The 20,849-nt window shown below is 47.3% G+C and overlaps 1 protein-coding gene across 8 annotated transcripts in view; it reads left to right on the top strand.

Moving 5' to 3' along the window:
* The first annotated feature begins 3,227 nt into the window (after nt 1-3,227).
* The window catches only part of KANSL3 (KAT8 regulatory NSL complex subunit 3), a 535,939-nt gene continuing 518,317 nt past the window's right edge, over nt 3,228-20,849 (top strand). For 6 of the 8 annotated variants that reach the window (XM_086943345.1, XM_086943341.1, XM_086943344.1 and 3 more), the window contains exon 1: nt 3,239-3,434. The gene's annotated coding sequence lies outside the window, so the exon portion shown is untranslated. Of the gene's footprint in view, nt 3,435-20,849 lie in introns of all 8 variants that reach the window. The other 2 variants (XM_086943340.1, XM_086943342.1) reach the window with 2 other exon arrangements.

The raw sequence follows: 20,849 nt of genomic DNA, 5'->3' as shown, positions 1-20,849 counted from the left end.
AGGTCCGATCATTCCTGGGTATGGCGGAGTACTACGGGATGTTCATAGAACACTTTGCCTCGAAAACCCATCATATGAGACTGCTAACAAGAGAAAACAGCGAATTCCGGTGGTCAGAGGAAGCCCAGCAAGAATTTGAGAAGGTAAAAAGAGAGGTGGCAGGGGCGATTCCCCTACAAGGGTTCGACCCCCAAGGTAGCACAATACTCACGACGGATGCCAGCGATAAAGGACTGGGAGCAGTCCTCATGCAAGACCGTGGCCAGGGGAGAGTGGAAACCATATGCTTTGCGTCCCGCACCCTGAATGACACCGAAAAAAGGTACATCGTGGTCGAAAAAGAAATGTTGGCAGTAGTGTGGGCTATGTCTCGTTTCCGGCAATTTCTGTGGGGCACCAGGTTCCGGTTGAGGACTGACCACAAGCCCCTGCTCAAGGTACTCACATCCAGTGGACATGCAGACGCAACGCCGAGGATCTCAAAAATGTCACTCAAATTAATGGAGTTTCGATATGACGTGTATGTATGTATGTATGTATTGGCATTTATATAGCGCACTACTTACCTGTAGGGTCCCAAGGCGCTTCGACCGCTGCGAAACCCTTCCTGGCTTCCCTGAGAGATGGTCCCTTAATGGGTATCTCCAGGGTGAGACCAGGCATCCCCGGCGGTCTGGTGGGGCCGTTAGTGAAGATGAGGCAAGCTAATGCCCAGAGTTGCCGAGTGTGATCGCTGATCAGAGTGGGCACCGAGGCGAGAGAATTATCGAGTCCGCTGACCCTGGTCCAGAAACCTGCCGCGCCGGGAATCGAACCCTGGTTCCGGGCCGTCCTCTGCTCTCGGGTCTGCCGCCTCTAACCAGTGAGCCACACTACTTCACACATCCCAGGGAATAAGAACAAAGTGGCTGATTACCTGAGCAGGGCGGCAGCAATGGAGCCCAGCACAGAACGTAGTGAGGCGGTGGAAGAGTGGGTCGCACTCACCGAAGACCAAGAAACGTCTATAAGCGGGCAAGAATGGAAACTAGCGTATGACGAAGACCCCGTCCTGGAAGAAGTGAAAGCCCATATAGTAAGAGGTTGGCCAGACAAAAACAAGACAGGGCGAGGCCTCATTCCATACTTCGAAGTGAGAGAGGAACTATCTATTGATGACCAAGGCATCTTCGTATACAGAGGAGAGAGAGTCATACCTCCGGCAAAGATGATTCCCCGGTTGATGGACATGTTACACGAAGGCCACCTGGGAGCGGGGAAGTTGAAACTAAGGGCCAAGCAGAATTATTGGTGGCCGGGAATGGACATAAGAGCGGAAAGACACGTTAGAGAATGCCCGAGGTGCCAGGGCGCGGACAAAACACTCAAACCGTTGCGCCCTGCCCTAGGAAAAATTGATCCTCCGAAGAATCCGTGGGAGGAACTGTCCATAGACATTTTAGGTCCAGTACTAAATGCACAAGGAATACAGAAGTACATTTGTGTAATGGTGGATCGCTATTCCAAATGGCCGGAATTGAGGATCGAAGAAACCATGGACACGGAGATGATAGTGAGCTTCATGGCTGAAACTTTTGTGAGAGAGGGCATCCCAAAGTGTGTTCTCAGTGACAATGGACCCCAATTCCGTTCTGAAAAATGGTCTCAGTTCATGCGGAGAAATGGCATCTTGGCGAAACACACATCCATATACCATCCTGCGGGAAATGGCCTGGTGGAACGCTTCAATAGAGTAGTGATGGGCTCGATACAAGCGGCGATCTCAGACAATAAAGACTGGGAAGCGGAGATTTGGCACATGGTATGGGCATATAGGATAACACCCACGAACACCGGCTATAGTCCCTTCCAAATCCTCAGAGGCCGCGAGCCTTTCACTCAGGACAACAGAACATGGAAAGAAAGAGTCATCAAGAGCGAGTGGTCACCGGCGGTGGTGCAAGCCAATCTGGAGAGAGCACAAGCAGTGTACACCAAACACTACGATGTGCGGAGGAATGTAAAGGACACCGCTTTAGAAAAAGGAGAATGGGTGAGAGTAAGACTGGCCACATTTCAGAAAAAGGGAGAAAGCAAGTACAGCAAGCCCCTGCAGGTAGTGGAAGTCAAAGGCAGGGCTGCCTTGCTGAGTGACGGTAATGTGTGGTCGCAGGACCGCCTGGCCAGGTGCAACAAAATACTTTGCTGGAGAGGCAACGGAAATGAAGGAGATTGTGAGAACAGCAGCGATAACCCCTGTGAGTACGGGGGAGAGGATCTAGACATTGGTGAGACAAGGCAAGAGGACCAAGGAGCGAGTGGGGAGCAGCTGAGCGAAGAGGATAGAAGCCAAAGTGAGCCTAGCGCGGCTGCGCTAGGAAGTGGTAATGGAAATGAAGCAACAACTGCCACGTCCCCGGTAAGACTGACGAGAAGGGGCAGGGCGGTGGTTCAACCCGTGAGGTTCAGAGACTACGACATGAGCCAGGACTTGTACATATAGATCGTTGGGAAAAAGGGGAGATATTTAGTGAGTGCGCTAACGTAGCACGTCACGTAGCCACGTGACGTGCGGTGACGTAGGAGCGCGGGGGGCGCAGCGAGGCATTAGCGCGCGAGCAGGCTGGGCGGAGGACATGCTTGGCGCTCCTTGTATCATACTACTTGAATAAATAGAGCATCACAGATATCTGACTCCGAGAGTTATTGGGGGAATAACGTGCATCATTACACATACTTGCTGGTCCCATTGTGATGTAACATGGAATGTTGGCATACTATTTAACTGGCGTCATGGATTGCTTGTCATTCACTCAACAGCTGCTCTCCTGACAGCTACTACTTCTGATGGCTGCTTGTGGGCCTTATATATGAAGTAAATACTTTAATTTACTACTTAACTCGTAAGTACGATTATTCATTCGCCGTTACTTCAGCTATCTCGGCCGTTCGGACACTACTTATTGCCATTTCATGGAGACCTCATCACGCCTTCCGCACTGTGAAAATCCTCCCTCCTGCCCTGCTAACACGGGCTTCTCCTGCCATCTAAGCGTTTCCACACCTGTCCCGCCCCAGTCGATATTGAAGGTAAGAAATCTACAGAGCTCGCACGCAGCTTATGATGGGACAAAACACACTCAAAGCTTTCGCTTGCTGCGTAGATCACGTGATGTTCGTCGTTACTAAGGACGCTGAAGTAGGGACTCAACGTGGGAACGGGAACTGACGTACTGAATACGCGAGGTGCAGGCCGGGTGGCTATCGTCGGCGGAAGTCTACCCCTTAGTCTTAAATCAGCTTCGTAATCCACGGCGGAAAGTGCTGAAGCTGTGCACGGTTTACTGCTCCTCAGTAGCAGTCTTTGTCGCATCACCTGGTCATAGGATCTTCTAAACTGTCCCGCCGGACGTTGCTAATCATGAAGGTCGGACGGATAATAGGTCGCGCACAAGGTATGCTCCTTCCATATGTATCTCTGTCTGGAAGTGAAAAACCTAGTTCCTCATGGTGGCCTCTCTCTTTCAGCTATAACTGGCAACGTTTTCATTCTTCTTATTTTGTAATCTTTCCTTGTGTTATGTGTGGTTATGTTTGCTATTTCGAGTGACAGTTCATGGTTAGTACAATGGAGTACTCAATTTTCATATTGTAAACAAATGTCACAAGTGCCTATGTGCATGCCCTTTTTTTTTATAATCTAGATTTATATAACACGAACTCGACCCGAAGATATTAGAGTGCTTTACACAAAGCACCGGTTGCGTTACACAAGGACACATTCAGGCACGGGGAGATACGTGATTTGCCCAGAATCACAGGATATAGACGCGACCCCGAGGATCGAACCTTGGTTTCTAGCACCAAGCCCTACACCAAAGTCCGAACCTTGGTTTCCAGCACCTAAGTCGGCAATCTAGCCTTCAGTACACATCCTCTCCCCCATTAACCTGCTGCCGTTTTCTGACCAGATTGTGCGAAATGTAAAGGAAAGAATTCAAGAACAGCTCAAGTCAAAAGTGTACCACAACAAGATTCACAGACCTATAAACTAAGCTTTTTCTGTAAGTGATTGGGTCATAGTAAAAAAAAAAAACATACAAAGTGCAAAAAGGAGAGTCAAAGTTTACTGAACCATCACAAGTTACTGAAGTTACTCATAGTTCTGTTTTGTTGAACAAGCTAGGTTGGAGAAGGAAGAGTGATGTTGTCAAACTCAGGGCACAGAGAACTCATTGGTGATTCCACGAAGAATATGTATTCTTCTGAGGAAGATTTGTTATGGTTTCCTTAAGAGTCACTTGAGTACCATCACAGAGAGTCACCTTTTGTTGCAAATGATCCTGTAATCTCACCTAGTAATGTGACTGTAAGTGATGGATCCCAGTTACATAATCAATTGTTTGCAGGAAAGAGAGCCTGTGTTTGCAGGCACAGAGAACTCATTGGTGATTCCACGAAGAATATGTATTCTTCTGAGGAAGATTTGTTGTAGTTTCCTTCAGAGTCACTTGATTACCATCACAGAGAGTCACATTTTGTTGCAAATGATCCTGTAATCGCACCTAGTAATGTGTCTGTAAGCTATATGCGATATTTTTTTTTCATTTAATGCAGTTTTATATTACGCGGACTTTACCCAAAGGAATCAGAGCGCTTTACAATAGAACCAAGTACGTTACATAAGTAGACTTACATACTTACAAGTTACAAATACAATCAGGATATTTGGAAAAAAAATAAGAAGTGGCAAAAGTTAGGTTAGTACAGGTATAGAATACATATTTGCAACGTTGGGCTTCAGTAAATGCCTAGCATCCTTGAGGGTCATTAAAAGAGTTGAATTAATCTTGGAAGTGTCTTCGAAAGAGAGATCTGTTTTGAAAGTCCTGATAGAGTTGGAGGTTTGGAGTAATCGAGGATAGAGGCGGTGGTTTGGAGTAATCGAAGAAGCGAGTTCCCGATTCTAGCCGCATTGCCTGAGAGGGATTGAGCCATAAATCTTACCTTTTTGAAAGTAGGGGGGCTCGGGCAGTATGTTTTCTGCATTGATGTAGGTCTAGTGTTGCCTGAGATTTTGAGTTTATTCGGGAGATACCGAGGGGTGGAAGTGTGCAATGCTTTGTGGGTGACACAGGCAGTCTTGTAGATTGACCTTGCTTCAATGGGAAGCCATTGAAGAGAAAACAATATGGGTGAAATGTGATAATTTCTTTTGGCCCAATAAAAGAAACGTGCCCCAGAAGTGAGGACGGAGTTAAGAGGGGAAAGGTGGGGTTTTGAGAAGGCCAGCAAGGAGAGAATAGCAGTAGTCCAATCTAGAGAGAACCACAGATTGGACCAAGGTTTTTTAGGTCCCCCCCCCCCCCCCGAGAAGGCAACGTTTGTAATGTGCGTTCTTGGTGATTGAATTGATGTGGGAGTGTAGATTGAGCCTTTTGTCTAGTATGACACCTAGGGATTTAGCGCACTTGACAGAAATAGGTTTGTTATTTTTTTTTTTTTTTTTTTTTTTGGTGTAAGAATTTTATTGCACTTTTTTATCACACACAAGACAAATCGATAATCACCTATAGTGCGTTCGCCTACAACCTCAACGGGCCGGCGTCCTGCAACCATGGTTATTAGCAACAGTTCTAGAAGTACACAGCCCATCAGCCGACATCCAGCGGACCGGTGGCGTATTATCAGATAGAAACCAGTCGCGCGTCAGTGCTATGGTCGCTGCCTTATACATCAATAATCTTACGTTTTCTCAGTTTTTTGATCCCTTAAACTGAAACTTAACTTAACTGTACAGTCCCCAACTTGTAGTTCTCCCCCTGCATCCTCCCCTCTGCATCACAGCATCCTCCCTCCTAAGAGCCTGCACCGTACAATTGTTCGTCCTGTGTTGTCACCATCATGCGTTCATTCACACAACTTCAGCTTCTGAATCTGACGTGCCATGCTCAAGTAAATAGTCACGTAAGTATCCCCAGTAGTCTTTGGGCCTAGAGCCGATTGGCAGTTCCACCTCGTATGTGTTGAGCGTGTCTCGACAATATACCATGTCTTCAATCCAGCGTTTCACCTCTGGTGTCCTTTTACTATTCCAGTGGATTGACACCCTTCTCTTAGCTAACAGGAGTGCGACAGCACAGAATTTACGCTTCAATGCTCTCAGGTGCGGAGTTATACCCAATAGGCAGATCTTTGCTTCACATGGCATGTTAACCCCCAACATTTCGTTCAAAACCTGTGTGACTTGCTCCCAATAGCCCGCCAACTTTCTACAGTGCCATGCTAGGTGCATGAAGTCGGCCTCTGCTTGTTTACACCTGCAGCAGTTTGAATCTTCCCGTAAGCCGTGTTTGTGCAGTCTCTGAGGGGTGTGGTATTCCTGATGCAAATACTTGTAATGTATTATTTTCAAATTCCCGTTAGGTGTCAGCATACCCGTAAGCATGCATGCGGAGTCCCATTCTACCTCTGTCAGGGGTTCCGCTAGCCCAGCGCTCCACCTGTCCCTGGCCTTGAGTGTGGTGTTTCCCACCGCCCCTTGTGTACTTGCATAAAGCTTGGATACCATGTGAGAGGCTTTGGGTGTGGTCAAGAGTAGTTGTAAGGGTGCAAGGCTCTTCTGGATATGACGGGTAGTGTTCACGTATTGCTCTATGTACCCTGTAGAAGTTAAAAGTAAACAGTTGAGATGGGTTTGTGATGTAATGTAGTTTATCGAGTGTCTGAAATTCCCCATCTTTGTATAGGTCCCCCAATGTGTCTATTCCGGCCCGCCGGAACAGATCCATGCCCACCTTTTCCTGTGTCACCGAGAGGGCCGGGTGATGCGCCAGTGGGAGTGTGGGTGCGTATAGTGGCAGACAATTTGCCTCCTTGCCTATTAGTCTCCACGCCTCAATGGTCGCGTTGACTGTGTTAATATCCCGGTCATGTAGCCTGGTGCGTTTGTGCGTGAGTATATTTGCCAAAGGGATCGGGTCAGTGTCCCCCGCCTCTACCGCCACATGTGTCAGGAAGGGCACTTCATGATACCAAAAGTGTGCGTATTGCGCCTGAGCGCATAAGTAATATAGGTAAAAGTCTGGTACTTTGAACCCCCCCCTAGCGTATGGCAATGTCATGGTGCGCAGGTCCATCCTCGCCTGCTTGCCCGCCCACAGCAAATTGAGCACAAGCGTCCTGATATTTCGGAAGACAGCAGCGGGAGGTTTTATAGGGATGTTGTTGAATAGATAAAGAAATTTCGGTAATAGCACCATTTTCACTATCGCTGCTCTGTCTGCCAATGAAAGTGGAAGCCTGTTCCATTTCTTTATTTTATCTTCCAGGGTTGCGATCGTCCGCCCATAGTTGGTCCTAATGACCACTTCAGGGTCTCTGTGAAACCATATACCCAGATATTTTGTGGGTTCCTCCTGCCATTCCAATGGGTAGTCTAGTTGAGTTGGTTGTGTGCTGTCTGTTAGTGCCAGCACCAGGGATTTATCCCAGTTTATTTGTAAGCCGGCTTGGTGACCAAATTTTATATATTCCCTCAGGAGAGGATTTAGGTGTTGTTCCGGGTGCTTAACATACAGCACCATGTCGTCCGCGTACAGTGAGATGTGTATGGGTCGGGAGGGCATTTGAATCGCTGAGTGGTGATAGTGTTGCCGGATTTTGCAGGCTAGAGGCTCCAGCACTAGAGCGAAAAGCATTGGTGATAGTGGGCACCCCTGTCTAGTACCTCTGCAGATTTGTATGGGTTCTGATATGTATCTGTTTACTCTGATGCGCGCCGTCAAGTTTGTGTAGGTTAACAACACGGAGTTTGGTCCTGGGACAGAGGGGCAGCTGGACCTAATATAAACTGGAAAAATGAAGATGCTAGCCCTCCACCACTTATCACACAATTTTTGTGAATACAAACAGACAATTGTTTTGTTTGTATGGGCAAATTTATTTAACCCTTTTACTTAATTCTTTTTTTCTTATTTATAGAAAAGTTTTGGGTGAGAAAAGGCACAAAAAATACAGACATTTACATTATTTACAGCTCACACGCATACATCTTTCAAACCACTATTACAACTGACATATATACAAGTAATCGACATATTTTTTACACACTATATATACAAGCTTCTTTATGAAGAAGAATTCCAATTTCTAAGCCACAGATAATGATTCTCTGTGGAGAGTCAAGTTATTACGACGCCCAACAAGGGTCAAACAACAAAGAGGCAACAGAAAAATAAATTGCAAATTCACTGGTTGAAAATAGTAAATCAATTATAACACAAATGTTAACTCAAAATTGCCTAATTTGCTGTTTTTTGCCAACGCGTTTCGAATCTGAGTCTGATCCCAGATTCTCCTCAGGGCTCTTTAAATGAAGATTCTCAAAAATGGAAGGCGCGATCCCGCGGTGCCATTTTCAAGTGAGGGCTTTATTTTCAGAAGAAGTTCTTCAAATGTGGTAAGTGAGATCGCTACTGTTTCTTTGTGGCGCTGTGTTTATTTCACTGTTCAGGCAAAGCTGCTGCAGCCTGGTAACTGTTTTCCAAGCAGGAGACTCACTGCATCGCCAGCCCGTGGCTCCTTCGTTTTCACGCAGGCGGCGGGCCGGGACCAAAACGTTCCCAGAAATTGGTATGATTCACGCTGTTTTCTTCTTCTCCAGTTCTGGCAGCAGGAAATGCGAACCCATTGGGTCTCCTCTTTGGAAAACAGTTACCAGGCTGCAGCAGCTTTGCCTGAACAGTGAAATAAACACAGCGCCACAAAGAAACAGTAGCGATCTCACTTACCACATTTGAAGAACTTCTTCTGAAAATAAAGCCCTCACTTGAAAATGGCACCGCGGGATCGCGCCTTCCATTTTTGAGAATCTTCATTTAAAGAGCCCTGAGGAGAATCTGGGATCAGACTCCGATTCGAAACGCGTTGTCAAAAAACAGCAAATTAGGCAATTTTGAGTTAACATTTGTGTTATAATTGATTTACTATTTTCAACCAGTGAATTTGCAATTTATTTTTCTGTTGCCTCTTTGTTGTTTGACCCTTGTTGGGCGTCGTAATAACTTGACTCTCCACAGAGAATCATTATCTGTGGCTTAGAAATTGGAATTCTTCTTCATAAAGAAGCTTGTATATATAGTGTGTAAAAAATATGTCGATTACTTGTATATATGTCAGTTGTAATAGTGGTTTGAAAGATGTATGCGTGTGAGCTGTAAATAATGTAAATGTCTGTATTTTTTGTGCCTTTTCTCACCCAAAACGTTTCTATAAATAAGAAAAAAAGAATTAAGTAAAAGGGTTAAATAAATTTGCCCATACAAACAAAACAATTGTCTGTTTGTATTCACAAAAATTGTGTGATAAGTGGTGGAGGGCTAGCATCTTCATTTTTCCAGTCCAAGTTTGTGTAGAGCATCGCTATCCATCCCTGAAATATCCATGGGAATCCCATGCGCACCAGCACCGCACGGATAAAGGGCCAGCCAATAGTGTCGAACGCTTTAGCAGCGTCTAACAGTACTGCCACTGCCTTCGTTTCCGGCGCTAGATAGTGTGCTAACGCGAACAGTGTGCGGGTGTTGTGTGTGGTGGCCCTGTCTGGGATGAATCCCGACTGATCCGGTCGGATTAACATTGGCATGAGTGGCTTTAGCCTGTCTGCCAGCAGATTAGCTATGATTTTGGTGTCTACATTTAACAAGGACAATGGTCGGTATGAATCACATTTATCTGCGTCTTTGCCAGGCTTCAGTAATGTGATGAGCAGGGCTTCCCTTAGCGATGCCGGCAGAGTCTGGGCCTCATGTGCCGTCCCGTACATCTGTACTAAGTGTGGTGCAAGCGTGTCAGCGTATGCCTTATAAAATTCCGCTACAAAGCCGTCCGGCCCCGGTGCTTTGTTGTTGGGTAGGCGCCTAATGGTGTCGGTGACTTCCTCTATAGTTATGGGGCGTTCTAGGTATTTCCTATGCCCATCAGCTAACCATGCCATCTCGATATCCTCCATGTATTTCAGTAATTCCGACGGCGAGGGGTGTGCCTCGTATAACGTGCCATATGTTTTCATAAATTCTCGCAGTATACCCTTGGTGTCCGTGATCACCTCCCCGGTGCTAGTGGTTATGGATGTGATATTTTGCGGTGTTTTGCCTGCGCATATCTTTGCGGCCAGCTCCCTGCCCGGTCTACCCCCTTCTCCATACCTCCTCGCAGTAGCTTGTTTAGTCACATATTGTAGCTCGTCTGTCGCAAATTTAGCATGTTCCGTCAACAGTGATTGAATTTCCCCCAAGAGTTTGATGTCTCCCGTTTGTGTGTATGGCTGTTCTAGGGCGTGAATGGCTTGTTCCCGTGTGTGTAGTTGATGTCTGATATCCTTGAGGATGCCAGAGGCTGTACTAAGGCAGACTCCCTGGATTGTAGCCTTGAAGGCCTCCCACAGCAAACCTGGGTCTTCTGTGGTTGGGCTGTTAAGATCGAAGTATTCTTTTATTGCCTTATGTATTGTGTCGACGTACACTGGGTCTCTCAAAGCAGCCGCTTGAAAACGCCAGGTGAAGGGTGGTGGGTCGTAGTGCGGGATGTCTACTTCTAATAGTACCGGACTGTGGTCCGATAGTGTACGTGGCAAGTGCGTAACATCTAACACCCATGAGAGTACTTCTTGAGCGCCCAGCCAGTAATCTATCCTGGACCAACTATTGTTCGCCACGTTTATGTGTGTCGCCGTTGCCACCCCGGGGTTACGAACCCTCCAGAAATCTACCAAATGTAGGTCCTCCATGGCGTCCCTCACCATTGTCCTAGCATTACCATGTTGTTCCAAAGTGTGTGCTGCTCTGTCTAGTGTGTCCTGCATCGTGACATTGAAATCCCCTCCCCACAGTACATGGGGTGTTGGCATGTTTGTGATGTTGTGCCATACCTTGCTAAAAAACCCCGGGTCATCCACATTAGGGCCATATGTGTTCACCAATAGAATCTGTTGCCGCCTAAGCTTGCCAGCTAGTAGCACGCACCGCCCAGCAGTGTCTCTGTGTATGTCGGTAATTTCAAAGCCCGTACCCTTCCTGATTAATTTGCTCACTCCTCTTGAGTATGTTGAGTAGCTAGAGTGAACAACCGTCTCAGCCCATCTTGCCCCCAGTGTTGAGGTGCCATCACGTTCTAAGTGTGTTTCCTGCAAAAAAACAATGTTAATTTGCAATCTATCAAAATAAGCAAACAGTCGCCTGATCTTCTTCGGGTTGCCTAGACCCCTCACATTCCAAGTGATAAACTTCAGCGTGTTCCTACGTGACATGCGTACGTGTTTGGTGATAAATTATCCACTGCAGAAATCCAGTCTGCTTGTTATATTGCGTGTGCATGTTGTCGTACCGTACATCATTCAGAATTGACAACATCATTTGCTGAATACTAACATTATTCACATGACAGTGCATTCCCAAGGAGTTCGCCATGCTTCTCAGACACAGAGGTTGCAGTCGGTTAGGTTTTGGTCTTCCCATTCCCCCCCCACCCACTTTAGCGCCCAAACTTTGCCAAAGCCATCCCTGAATTAACTTTAACTTTAACAGTAACTTCTGCGTCCAACATAGTTCGGGGTACACCCTCCTAGGGGTGTCACCAGGTTCACACATCTCCATCCACATAGTGGATGTGGACGGTCGCAAACGCGCTTTTCTAGCGAATAACTTGCGTGTGATTTCTTTCAACCCCGTTTCCCCATTCAACATAGTTAGTATCGCTGAAATGCCATTTCTCCATTACATTGGCCTCCCCTTTGTCTCTAGTCCCAGCGCATATGCGGGGTGACGCTAAGCAATGCACGCAGTGTCTCTCGCTCAGCAAGTAGTCGATTAACAAGGCCGGTCAGGGTCGCAGCCACCTACCCACTGCCACTCAGTCCAGTAGCTGGCCCTCCTCGCCTACAACAGCACTGCGTATACTTACAACCGGAACAGCACCTCCGCGGCATCTCAGACACAGGGACAGTACTCACAGCAAGTTCGTGAGTGCTTTTCCGGTCCAGTTGCCGCCACCCACGTTGCCATCATGGTCCATGTGATTGTCTGCAAGCAACAGCGTTCAAAGATAACCGTGTCTTGTAATTGAAGTACGTAAATTCCTCCGGCTCGATAGCGGTCTATTTCACTCATTCCACATCACTCGTCGGTTCATTTCGGTCTTGCTGTTTTCTCCGCTTCCCTTGTTGCTTGACATATTCTTGTGCTGCCTGCACCGTTTGTAGTATGACAGGTTTCCCGCCGGTGATGACTTTGAGTTTTGCCGGATACAGCATGGCGTACTCCATGCCAAGTTCTCTTAGCTTCTTTTTGACAGGAGCGAATTCTTTCCGAGCCTGTTGCACCGCCATGGTGTGGTCTGGGTAGAACTCTAGAGTGTTTCCCTGGTGAGTAATTTTCCCCAGCTCTCTCGCCAGTCTCAGGACCGTGTCTCTGTCCCTGTAATTAAGCATGCGGGCAATGATCATGCGCGTGGTGGCTCCGGGTTTCGGCACAGGCGCCAGTGACCGGTGTGCACGCTCCACTAGGAACACTGGTGACAGATTTTCAGCTCTAAATAGTTCTTTCAGCAGGGTTTCTATATAAGTCTCCATTTTCCCTGTGTTTGTGGATTCCGGCAGGCCCGAAATCCGAACGTTGTTCCGCCTGGACCTAGCTTCCTGGTCCTCCACCCTGACTCGCAGGATTTCCACTGTTTTCTCTAGGGCCCCGCAGGTCTTGGTCGTGGTGTTCTGCTCATCTTCAAGCCTCGAGATTCGCTGTTCTGCTTCCGTGAGGCGCCCGTCGTGCTGTTCAATTTTCGCCGCCATGTTGTCGACCCTCTGCACCACGTTGTCGAGCTTTCCGTTCATCTCTTGCAAACTCTGCTGTATCGCCCTCAGCACCGACTCCATGCCCGTGCCCTCTGGTGTCTCCAGGCCCCCGTCCATCTCCGCGTCTGTCGTGTTATTTCTACCTTGGTTCCGCTTCTCGAACTGGAGCTTAGTTTGGTTCCGGTCAGGCTTCCCCATTTCAAGGTGCTGTTTGGACGGGTGCTGTTCTGCTGTTTTAGGGCTGCTGCCCGATGGCGTGCTGGCTGTGGAGATGTCACGAGGCGCTGTTGCCGCAGCTCCCCCTCTCACCGTATGTGTGGTCATCAGCGGGCTACCGCACGCTCGGATGCAATCTGATCCCGGACGAGGCCTCTGTTGTCCGGTGCGGCAGGTGTCACCTTTTGCTGGTCTCTTTGGGGCACATCGAGGGTAACAGCCCACACTCTCACTTCCCACTGTGGGGGGGGCCGTCCTCGTATAGTTGGTGGAGCCGGCGCTATGTTAAAGACAGCGCGTGTAGAGATCAGGCGCCGCCGTGTGCGTTATATCCCGTCTGTGTACCCTCGGTTGTGGTGTACACGCGGCTCCCTCCGTTTCCTCATGTGGGGACCCCGCTGTCAGTGCGCCGCGTAGGTGTTGATGTGTGGCACAAATAGAAAGCGCCGGGATCCTCCCGCCTCTGTCGTTCTACAGATGCGAGTGCCTCAGCCGGTCTACGAGGGGGGTCTGTCCGGCGGGAACGTCCGTCGCTGCCGCCAGTCTTGTGCGTTCCACGGGCGCCGCCATCTTGCCCTCAGTGGAACGCACGCCGATTTTCTGTGGCGCTGTGTCCCGGGGTCTTACAAGAGCCCTGCCGAGTTCTCGACGGTGGTTAGCAACCACTTACCAAGCAGCGCCGGGTGTTAAATGGAGTCCCGCTGCGCTTGGTGTCGTTGAAAGCTCCGGTTCGCCGAGCTTCCGAAGCGGCCATTTTGTGATGCATCAGCGAGGACTCCGGGTTTTGGGCTGGATCTTTTCTTTCCTTGCTCAGCAAGTCGTATTTCTGTTTCGGGAGATGTCGGCCTCACATTCCGATGCCCATATTTATAATCGCCGCTGTTTTTGGTGGGGTTTTAAGGGGTTAAATGTCGCTAGGCGCGCGACCGTCCGGCGGAGCTGACACGCTAGCCAGCCATTCCGCAAGGGGGCCCTCTAGCGCCCCCCAGAAATAGGTTTGTTATTAAGTAAATTCAGCTTGTCCAGCCAGGATTGAACAGAGAGTGAGGTAAAGAGAAGGAATTCAGTTTTGGAAGGATTCAGAATGAGTTGACATCCAATTTTGGATAGAGTTCAGAGTGGTGTTGAGGATTGAGATGTTGTGTGCGGAAGACACCGTAAGGTATATTTGTTTGTCATCAGCATAGAGGTGGTAATGGATCCCAGATTTTTTAAAGAGATTTCCCAACGGTTCCCAGTAAAGATTGAACAAAGTGGTCACGAGGATAAAGCCTAGAGGGTAGATATACCACCCTTTAGATTGAAAGGCTGTTAGCTGTTTTGATCAATTGTTGTGTTGTGATTAACAGTGTCAAAGGCTGCGGAAAGGTCAAGAAGAATCAAGAGACAAAACTTCCCTGAGTCAGGTACACGCAGAGCATCGTCTATCACTTGAAGCAGGGCTTTTTCAGTGCTGCAGTCTTGCATGAAGCCAGAGTGGAATTAGTCGAGAAGGTTGTTATCCTTGATATTTAGGGAACGTTGTTTAGCTACACATCTTTCTCAGATTTTTGCAAGAAAAGGGAGGTTGGTGATAGGGCTGAAGTGGTTGAGGTCATTCGCATCAGCATTTTTTTTTTTAATAAGTGGGGTGACCTGTCCTTTTTAAAGGGCAACAGGAAGGCACCCTTGGTTGAGCAAGAGGTTAACCAGACTTGTCCAATAGGAAAGTGTGTGGGTGTGGAAGTCCATGGCTATGTCACTAGATATTGGGTCGAAAGAATGGTTAGAGGGTTTTGTTTCAAGAATGCTTTTGAGAAGGGCATCTTCAGTGATGACGTCAAAGTTCTGCCATGCGACTAAGGATTTGTGCTCCTCTAGGGGGGTAGGGTGAATGACCTGATCCACCAGCGATTTCACTTTTTCATGAAAGAATAGAGCGATTCTGCTGCTTTCTTTGGAGAGTTGTCAAACTTGATGGTTGAGGGAGAGATTTTTGTACTTTTGATGAGGTCCGATAGTTTTTAGGTCTCGCGACCTATCAATGCGCATGTGCATTGAGCGGAGCGAGAATTCAAGTGCTCAAAATGCTCGTCAAACCAAGGGCTTTTTGGTGCGGTTTTCTTTGAGTTCACGTGAATCACGTGACCAAACAAGCACGTGCATCAGCCTCCCTCCCTCCCTCCCTCCTAATTGCATTTTTTCACGGCCGCAAGCACATCAAAGGGCTTCTCCCAGCGTGTGCTATGCGGCTTCTCCTCCCCTAATTATTCATGGCTGGCCGGTGGCCGGCCGTACTTTCAGTTTCCCGGCGCTCTTGTTTCCTGTTTGCTGCGCTCACGCACACAACTCCTCCTTCTCCCCCTCCCCCACCACATATCGCGGCTCACGGCCGCTCGCACGGTCAATGCTTGTTTTTTTTGTTTGTTTAATCTAGCACGTTTAAACCTTTCATTGGCCCCGATGCAGTGTATTTTTGCATTTAGGTACTGCAGTGAATGCATTATTATTTTAGCTTCTCTTTGACGTCATCGGATTTTATCACTAAAACACCTTCACTTCTTTGGAAAGTTAAGTTGAATGCTTATCCTGAAACCGCAGAGTGCTTGAAGTATTTTAACTCTGTCATTGAACATAACAGATCCGTTGCTTCCAAAAAAGGGCAATTAGCGTTTGTCATCCATCTTTCTTTTCTCTCGCTCTGTGTGCTGTGCTGCACTGCACTGCCAGGTGAGTGCACCGCTGCAGATCACTGCTTTTGTAGTGAAACTTTCAGCTCTGCTGATGCAGTCAACACACGCTCAACACCAAACCAGTCCATGTACACCCCTGTAAGACAATGCGGAAAACACAAGGAAAACCAGGTGTGGAAACGGGTCAAACAAACAGAAACTCGGAGGAATACATAATGCATAGTTAAAATTCGCTTCCTGACACTCGCTAATGGAAACGACACAGCCAAATGCAAGCGTTTAACTTCTAATGGTCTGAGTACTCTGACTAACTTTAGGACAAGTAAAAGGCAAGCGCTGCAAATGTTCTCCCCTCATCTCGCTGAATAACGTGACCCCCTGAAGGTTACGTAAGCGAAGCACAAGTATACGAAGGCCAATCTTGTCCGCTGTACAAGTCCTTAAAAGCCAAACTCTTCTTTGTGTATAGTTTGCGTATTCAGCGCCATGGGATCTGGGGCTGGAGGGTTGACATTGGTTAAAGATGATCTCAAACAAATATTATTAAAACCAGCATTAACAGTGTTTGAGTGAGCAATGCTTTAGTTTATTTATTTCGTAAACGTGAAATATGCACACAAATGGCAAAAAATATAGCGACAAATGCAAACAAGCATTTGCAATGCAACAGGTCTCGCATTCACAAGAGTTTGAGCTATTACAATTGCAAATAACAATGTCTTTTATTTTTGTTTTCATTTTAAAAACATAAAGGGCTTTGTCATTTACAAAACCAATAGCTCCAACTTTCCTACTGCGAGACCTATTGGCAACGCCAGTGCTTGTTTAGGTCTGTTTTTGGTTGAGTCAAGGGTGTTCTGAAGTGCAACGCTTTTTGGGGAAGATGTGTTTGTGGTAGTTCGATCTTGCTGAACATAGATCAGAGAGAATAGTGGTGGAAGGAGATTGTCTCCATTTTTCTCCAGGTACCTCAAGTTCTTCCTTTCTTCATATAGGGATTTATTGAACCATCGTGCGGCAGAAGTAGGCCTTTTCATTTTAGTTTGAAGTGGTGCAGCGTTTTCAATTTCGACTGCAAGACTGGAGAGACATTGGGAGGTAAGATCGTTGGCATCAGAGTTGGGGTCTAACATTGGAAGTGATACCATAGCAGAATTGCACAGAATACCATAGTCGATATTTTTGGTATTACAGAACCAGGTAGTAGTCCTTTTAGGTTGGCCAAGAGTTACAGTGTGAGATAGGTGCAGCGAGAAGGGGGGTGAGGAAGTGGTCAGACCAGTCTACTTGAATAGGGTCAGTAATAGTTAGCATATCTGCTTTGGATATAACTAGGTCAAGAATGGAGCCCTTAGAGTGTGTCGGTTTTGTGCAGTGTTGGATAAGATCATTTACTGAGAGAAAAGTGGCTAGCCTTTTAGAGCCCCAGTGAAGATTAAAGTCTCCCAGAAGAATCTGTCACTTTGAGAGTATTGGTCTTTGGCAAAGTTGGTGAATTCCTCCAAGAAGGCGGTGCAGTCACAAGGCATGTGATAAATGGCATGAAACCTGAAAGGGGAGCAGTGTTGTACTTAAAGCTCCAGAGAAAGGCATTCAAATTTACGGTCTGTTGGGAAAAATCTTCAAGTTAAGGGACTTTGTGAAGATAACTGCAACACCTCCCCCACTTTATCTACTCTATCATTTCTGATAATGGAATAGTCTGTGGGTAGCAGAAGATAGAAAATAGTATGAGAGGTGTCGTTGAACCAGGTCTCAGTGAGGAAAAGTATATCAACATTATGAAGATTGTTGGTTTCTGAAATTTCCAGCTTGTGTTTGATTGCAGATCTGCACTTGTGAAGCAAACAGCGCAACTCTGACAAGCCTGTTTTGGTGAAGGGGTGTTAAGGCTTTTAGGGACGATAGGGATAATGTTCCTGATTGATGGTGCCAGGGTAGAATAAGGCTAATCTTAAGTTCGGGCAAAGGAGATGGTCGGGATACTGCAAAGATTAGAATTAGCTTGAGAGGATCTAGCAGGTTTGAACGTTTTTTGAAAAATGTAGTCCGTTAGTTTCACTTATAACGTGTGTGTTTGTGTGTGTGTTGACTGTAGGCATTGGTGTGATGTCCAGATTCAAAGGCATGGATAAAGTAAAAATGTTATTGGAAGAGAAACTGGGTTCTGAGAGCTGAGGTGGAGTGTTATTCGTCCTGAAGTAGTACCTCCGCAGAGTTGTGTTTTCATCTCCTTCCTAAGTTGAATCAGGGGTGGGGATGCCCCGACGGATGTAGGGATGTTTTTCCAGATCCTGATTGCATACATGGAAAATGCCTGTTGCCGCCTTCTTTCTTTTTTGTGCTTATTAGTTTCCAGTCTTATGTGATGGCTGCAGGTGTTCCAGATGTGATGAGCATGTCAGTCAGATAGGCAAATGTGGGGGTTATGAGGGCTTTGTAGAACATTTCTGCGTTTTCTACGAATAAGGCGGCAAAAGTCCCTACATATGTATATATGTTTTCCTGCTTCCTTAAACCTGACTGAGTTGCCTGTATTTTAATAGTGCTTTTTCGCTTATGTATGTTTTTTTCTACGTATGCATATCAATCAATCAACCAGGATTTATAAAGTGTAGCTATCTCCCGCGAGGGTATCAAGGTGCTGAGAGCCCAGCTGCTCGGGTGACATCAACAAGTTGAATAGCCAGGTCTTGAGTCTCCGTCTAAATTCCAGGAGGGAGGGTGAGGTCAGGAGATGGAGGGGGAGACTGTTTCAGTAATTCGCAGCGAGGTAGGAGAAGGAATGTCCTCCACTGTTGATTCGGCGAATGCTTTGGGTGTGAGCGAGGAAGAGGGAGGCGGAGCACAGGAGTCTAGAGTATTGGCGGAAGTTCATGCGGTGGTTGTTGTATTCTGGTCCTTGGTTGTTCAGGGCTTTGTAGGCGTGAGTCTGAAACTATCTTGAATTTGAATCTCTTGTGGACGGGGAGCCAGTGGAGTTTCTTCAGGTGAGGAGTGATGTGGGTCGGTGTAGGGAAGCTGAGGATGAGTCTGGCCTCTGAGTTCTGAATGGTCTGCAGTCTCTTCAGGAGGTGTGTGATAATTCCTGCAGTTGACTGATTTACTCTGTGGAAGGCGGGTATAGCAGGGGAGAGAGCCAGAACTGACCTAGGAAGGTCTGATTAATTGGGAATAGCTATTATTAAATCAACAACCAAGACCTTGTTGAATTCAAACACCTATTCTTTATTCCTAAAAGCAGAAAGAGCAACATGTATTATCTTCAAAGCATTTGTGACTTTTACAAATAGATGATTTGATGTTGCTGGTTAAATGTCTGAGCAATGCAGAAGGGAGAGTTACAGACAGTAGGCATTCTTTGTTCTGCCTGTGTGCCACTAATGAGGCCCATCATTCTGGCCATCTTGTCAGGAGCATAATCCAGTTTTTTTTAGGTCGAGGGACCGTAGACTTGGCCGTAGGCCAAGACCGGAAGTCTGGAGAATTATTGATTCTTAAAGTGGCTGCTTTATCCCGCCTCTCTTTTCGTCTCTCCTCCATTGGCTGGCTTCCTAAACGGAGGCCAGCCATTGGAGGAGAGAGCCGTCCCTCCAAATAAGCTGTCTTTTTCGGATTTGGGGGTGTGTTCGTGTTCTTCTTTCCACTTTTTAGCCATGCCCTTTTTAGAAGAGCACGAACACGCACCACAATCCGAAAAGTTGCCGGCCGCCGTTTTTTTGTTGTTGGTCTCCGTCCACTCCGTGATGCCCCCTCATGCCGCAGGACCCTGCCGCCGCCTCTTCTACCCAGCGCCACTAGCCGCAGGACCCTGCCGCCGCCTCTTCTACCCAGCGGCCGGAGATCACTGCTGCCGCTGGCTTACTGTCCTCGTTGCTTCGTGGTCGAGTGAGCGAGAGCTGACTCCGGGGCTTAGGAGGGGCTATGGCCAAGGCGCTAGCAGGTGAGAACTGAATCTTCATCGTTGATTTTTATTACCCACTAACAAAGGGCAAGAATAGTATTGCAAATAGTTCCCCCTAAGTTCCCTTTAGTCGGGGACACTGCATAACGTTCAGGAGAGGCGGTGGTAGAGATACTCCTATGGTAATATCACAAAGGATATTCTCTTCTGCGTAGGAGAGGGATACAAACCCCGTGACTATCACACCTTTAACCACAACGCAAGGTAGGGTGTTATAAAGGACCCCTAATCACTTCCAAATGCACGAACGCTGCCTCCCTCGCTGAAGATTCCGCAGCTGTCTCTCCGAGCACCTACAGGCTCGCGCGGAAGTCCGCTCCCAAAAAACTAGTAAATAATAAAAAAAGAGTCACATTCAGTGAACTGGGTAAACAAAACGAGGGAGTATGGCTGTTTGGAGGGCAAGAAATAGCGAAAACACCGCGAACAGCTGAGATCGCCACGTCTGTCTCCAGGGCAACGGGTTTAATTTGGCTGCCTGCTGCTTGTTTTTTGTTGGTGTCCGGCGCGGGTGCAAAAGCCGATGTGGCGGGGGCGATCCAACCTTAACCCCCGTTGTATTGTAGTCCCCTGATTGCTTCAGTTCCGGACCCACGGACTTACAAAGAGAGCTTGCCGTTGTGCTCTATGTCCATTAATCGTGCTTCTCTCTTGATTTGTTTTATGTATTTAAGTGGTGTGATGCAGCGAGTCTCCGTATACCTCGTTAAAAGAGAAGCTCGGACCTCTCCAAAGACGTGTGTCTGCCTGTTTGTTCAAGTGTGTTGATATTGTGGGAGGCGAATCGCTGCTTCCCGTTTGCAACGTGCGTGGTCTGTACCTAGTGTGCGACGGCACGCTTAGTGCCTTCTCCTTTACCGGTACATAGTGGCGTCCCCCGTGGGCCGGTTGCTGCCACCCACCAATAAAACAAATCCGTTTAGCGCATGCATGAGATGTTATTGTTGTGCCCCTACATTTTCCCAGTTAATTGGCGATCCATAACTAAGTTATACTTAGTTTGCCGAGTAGTTTGCCTTATCAGAGGCAGTTTAAATACGATGTTCCACTCAACTTGTCCTATGGTCTAGGGTTTGGCATTTTTGTCGCCCTGCCACGAAAGTGCATGTGATGACCACTGCCTCCCTGCCAATAATAGTCAGTTTTAACTGCCATTATCTGCCAGTCTTGT

Source organism: Lissotriton vulgaris, chromosome 11 (assembly GCF_964263255.1).
Source record: "Lissotriton vulgaris chromosome 11, aLisVul1.2, whole genome shotgun sequence".
In the NCBI taxonomy this organism is placed as follows: Eukaryota; Metazoa; Chordata; class Amphibia; order Caudata; family Salamandridae; genus Lissotriton; species Lissotriton vulgaris.
Note: the sequence above shows the minus strand (reverse complement) of the source record. Positions and strands in the feature narration are given on the sequence as shown.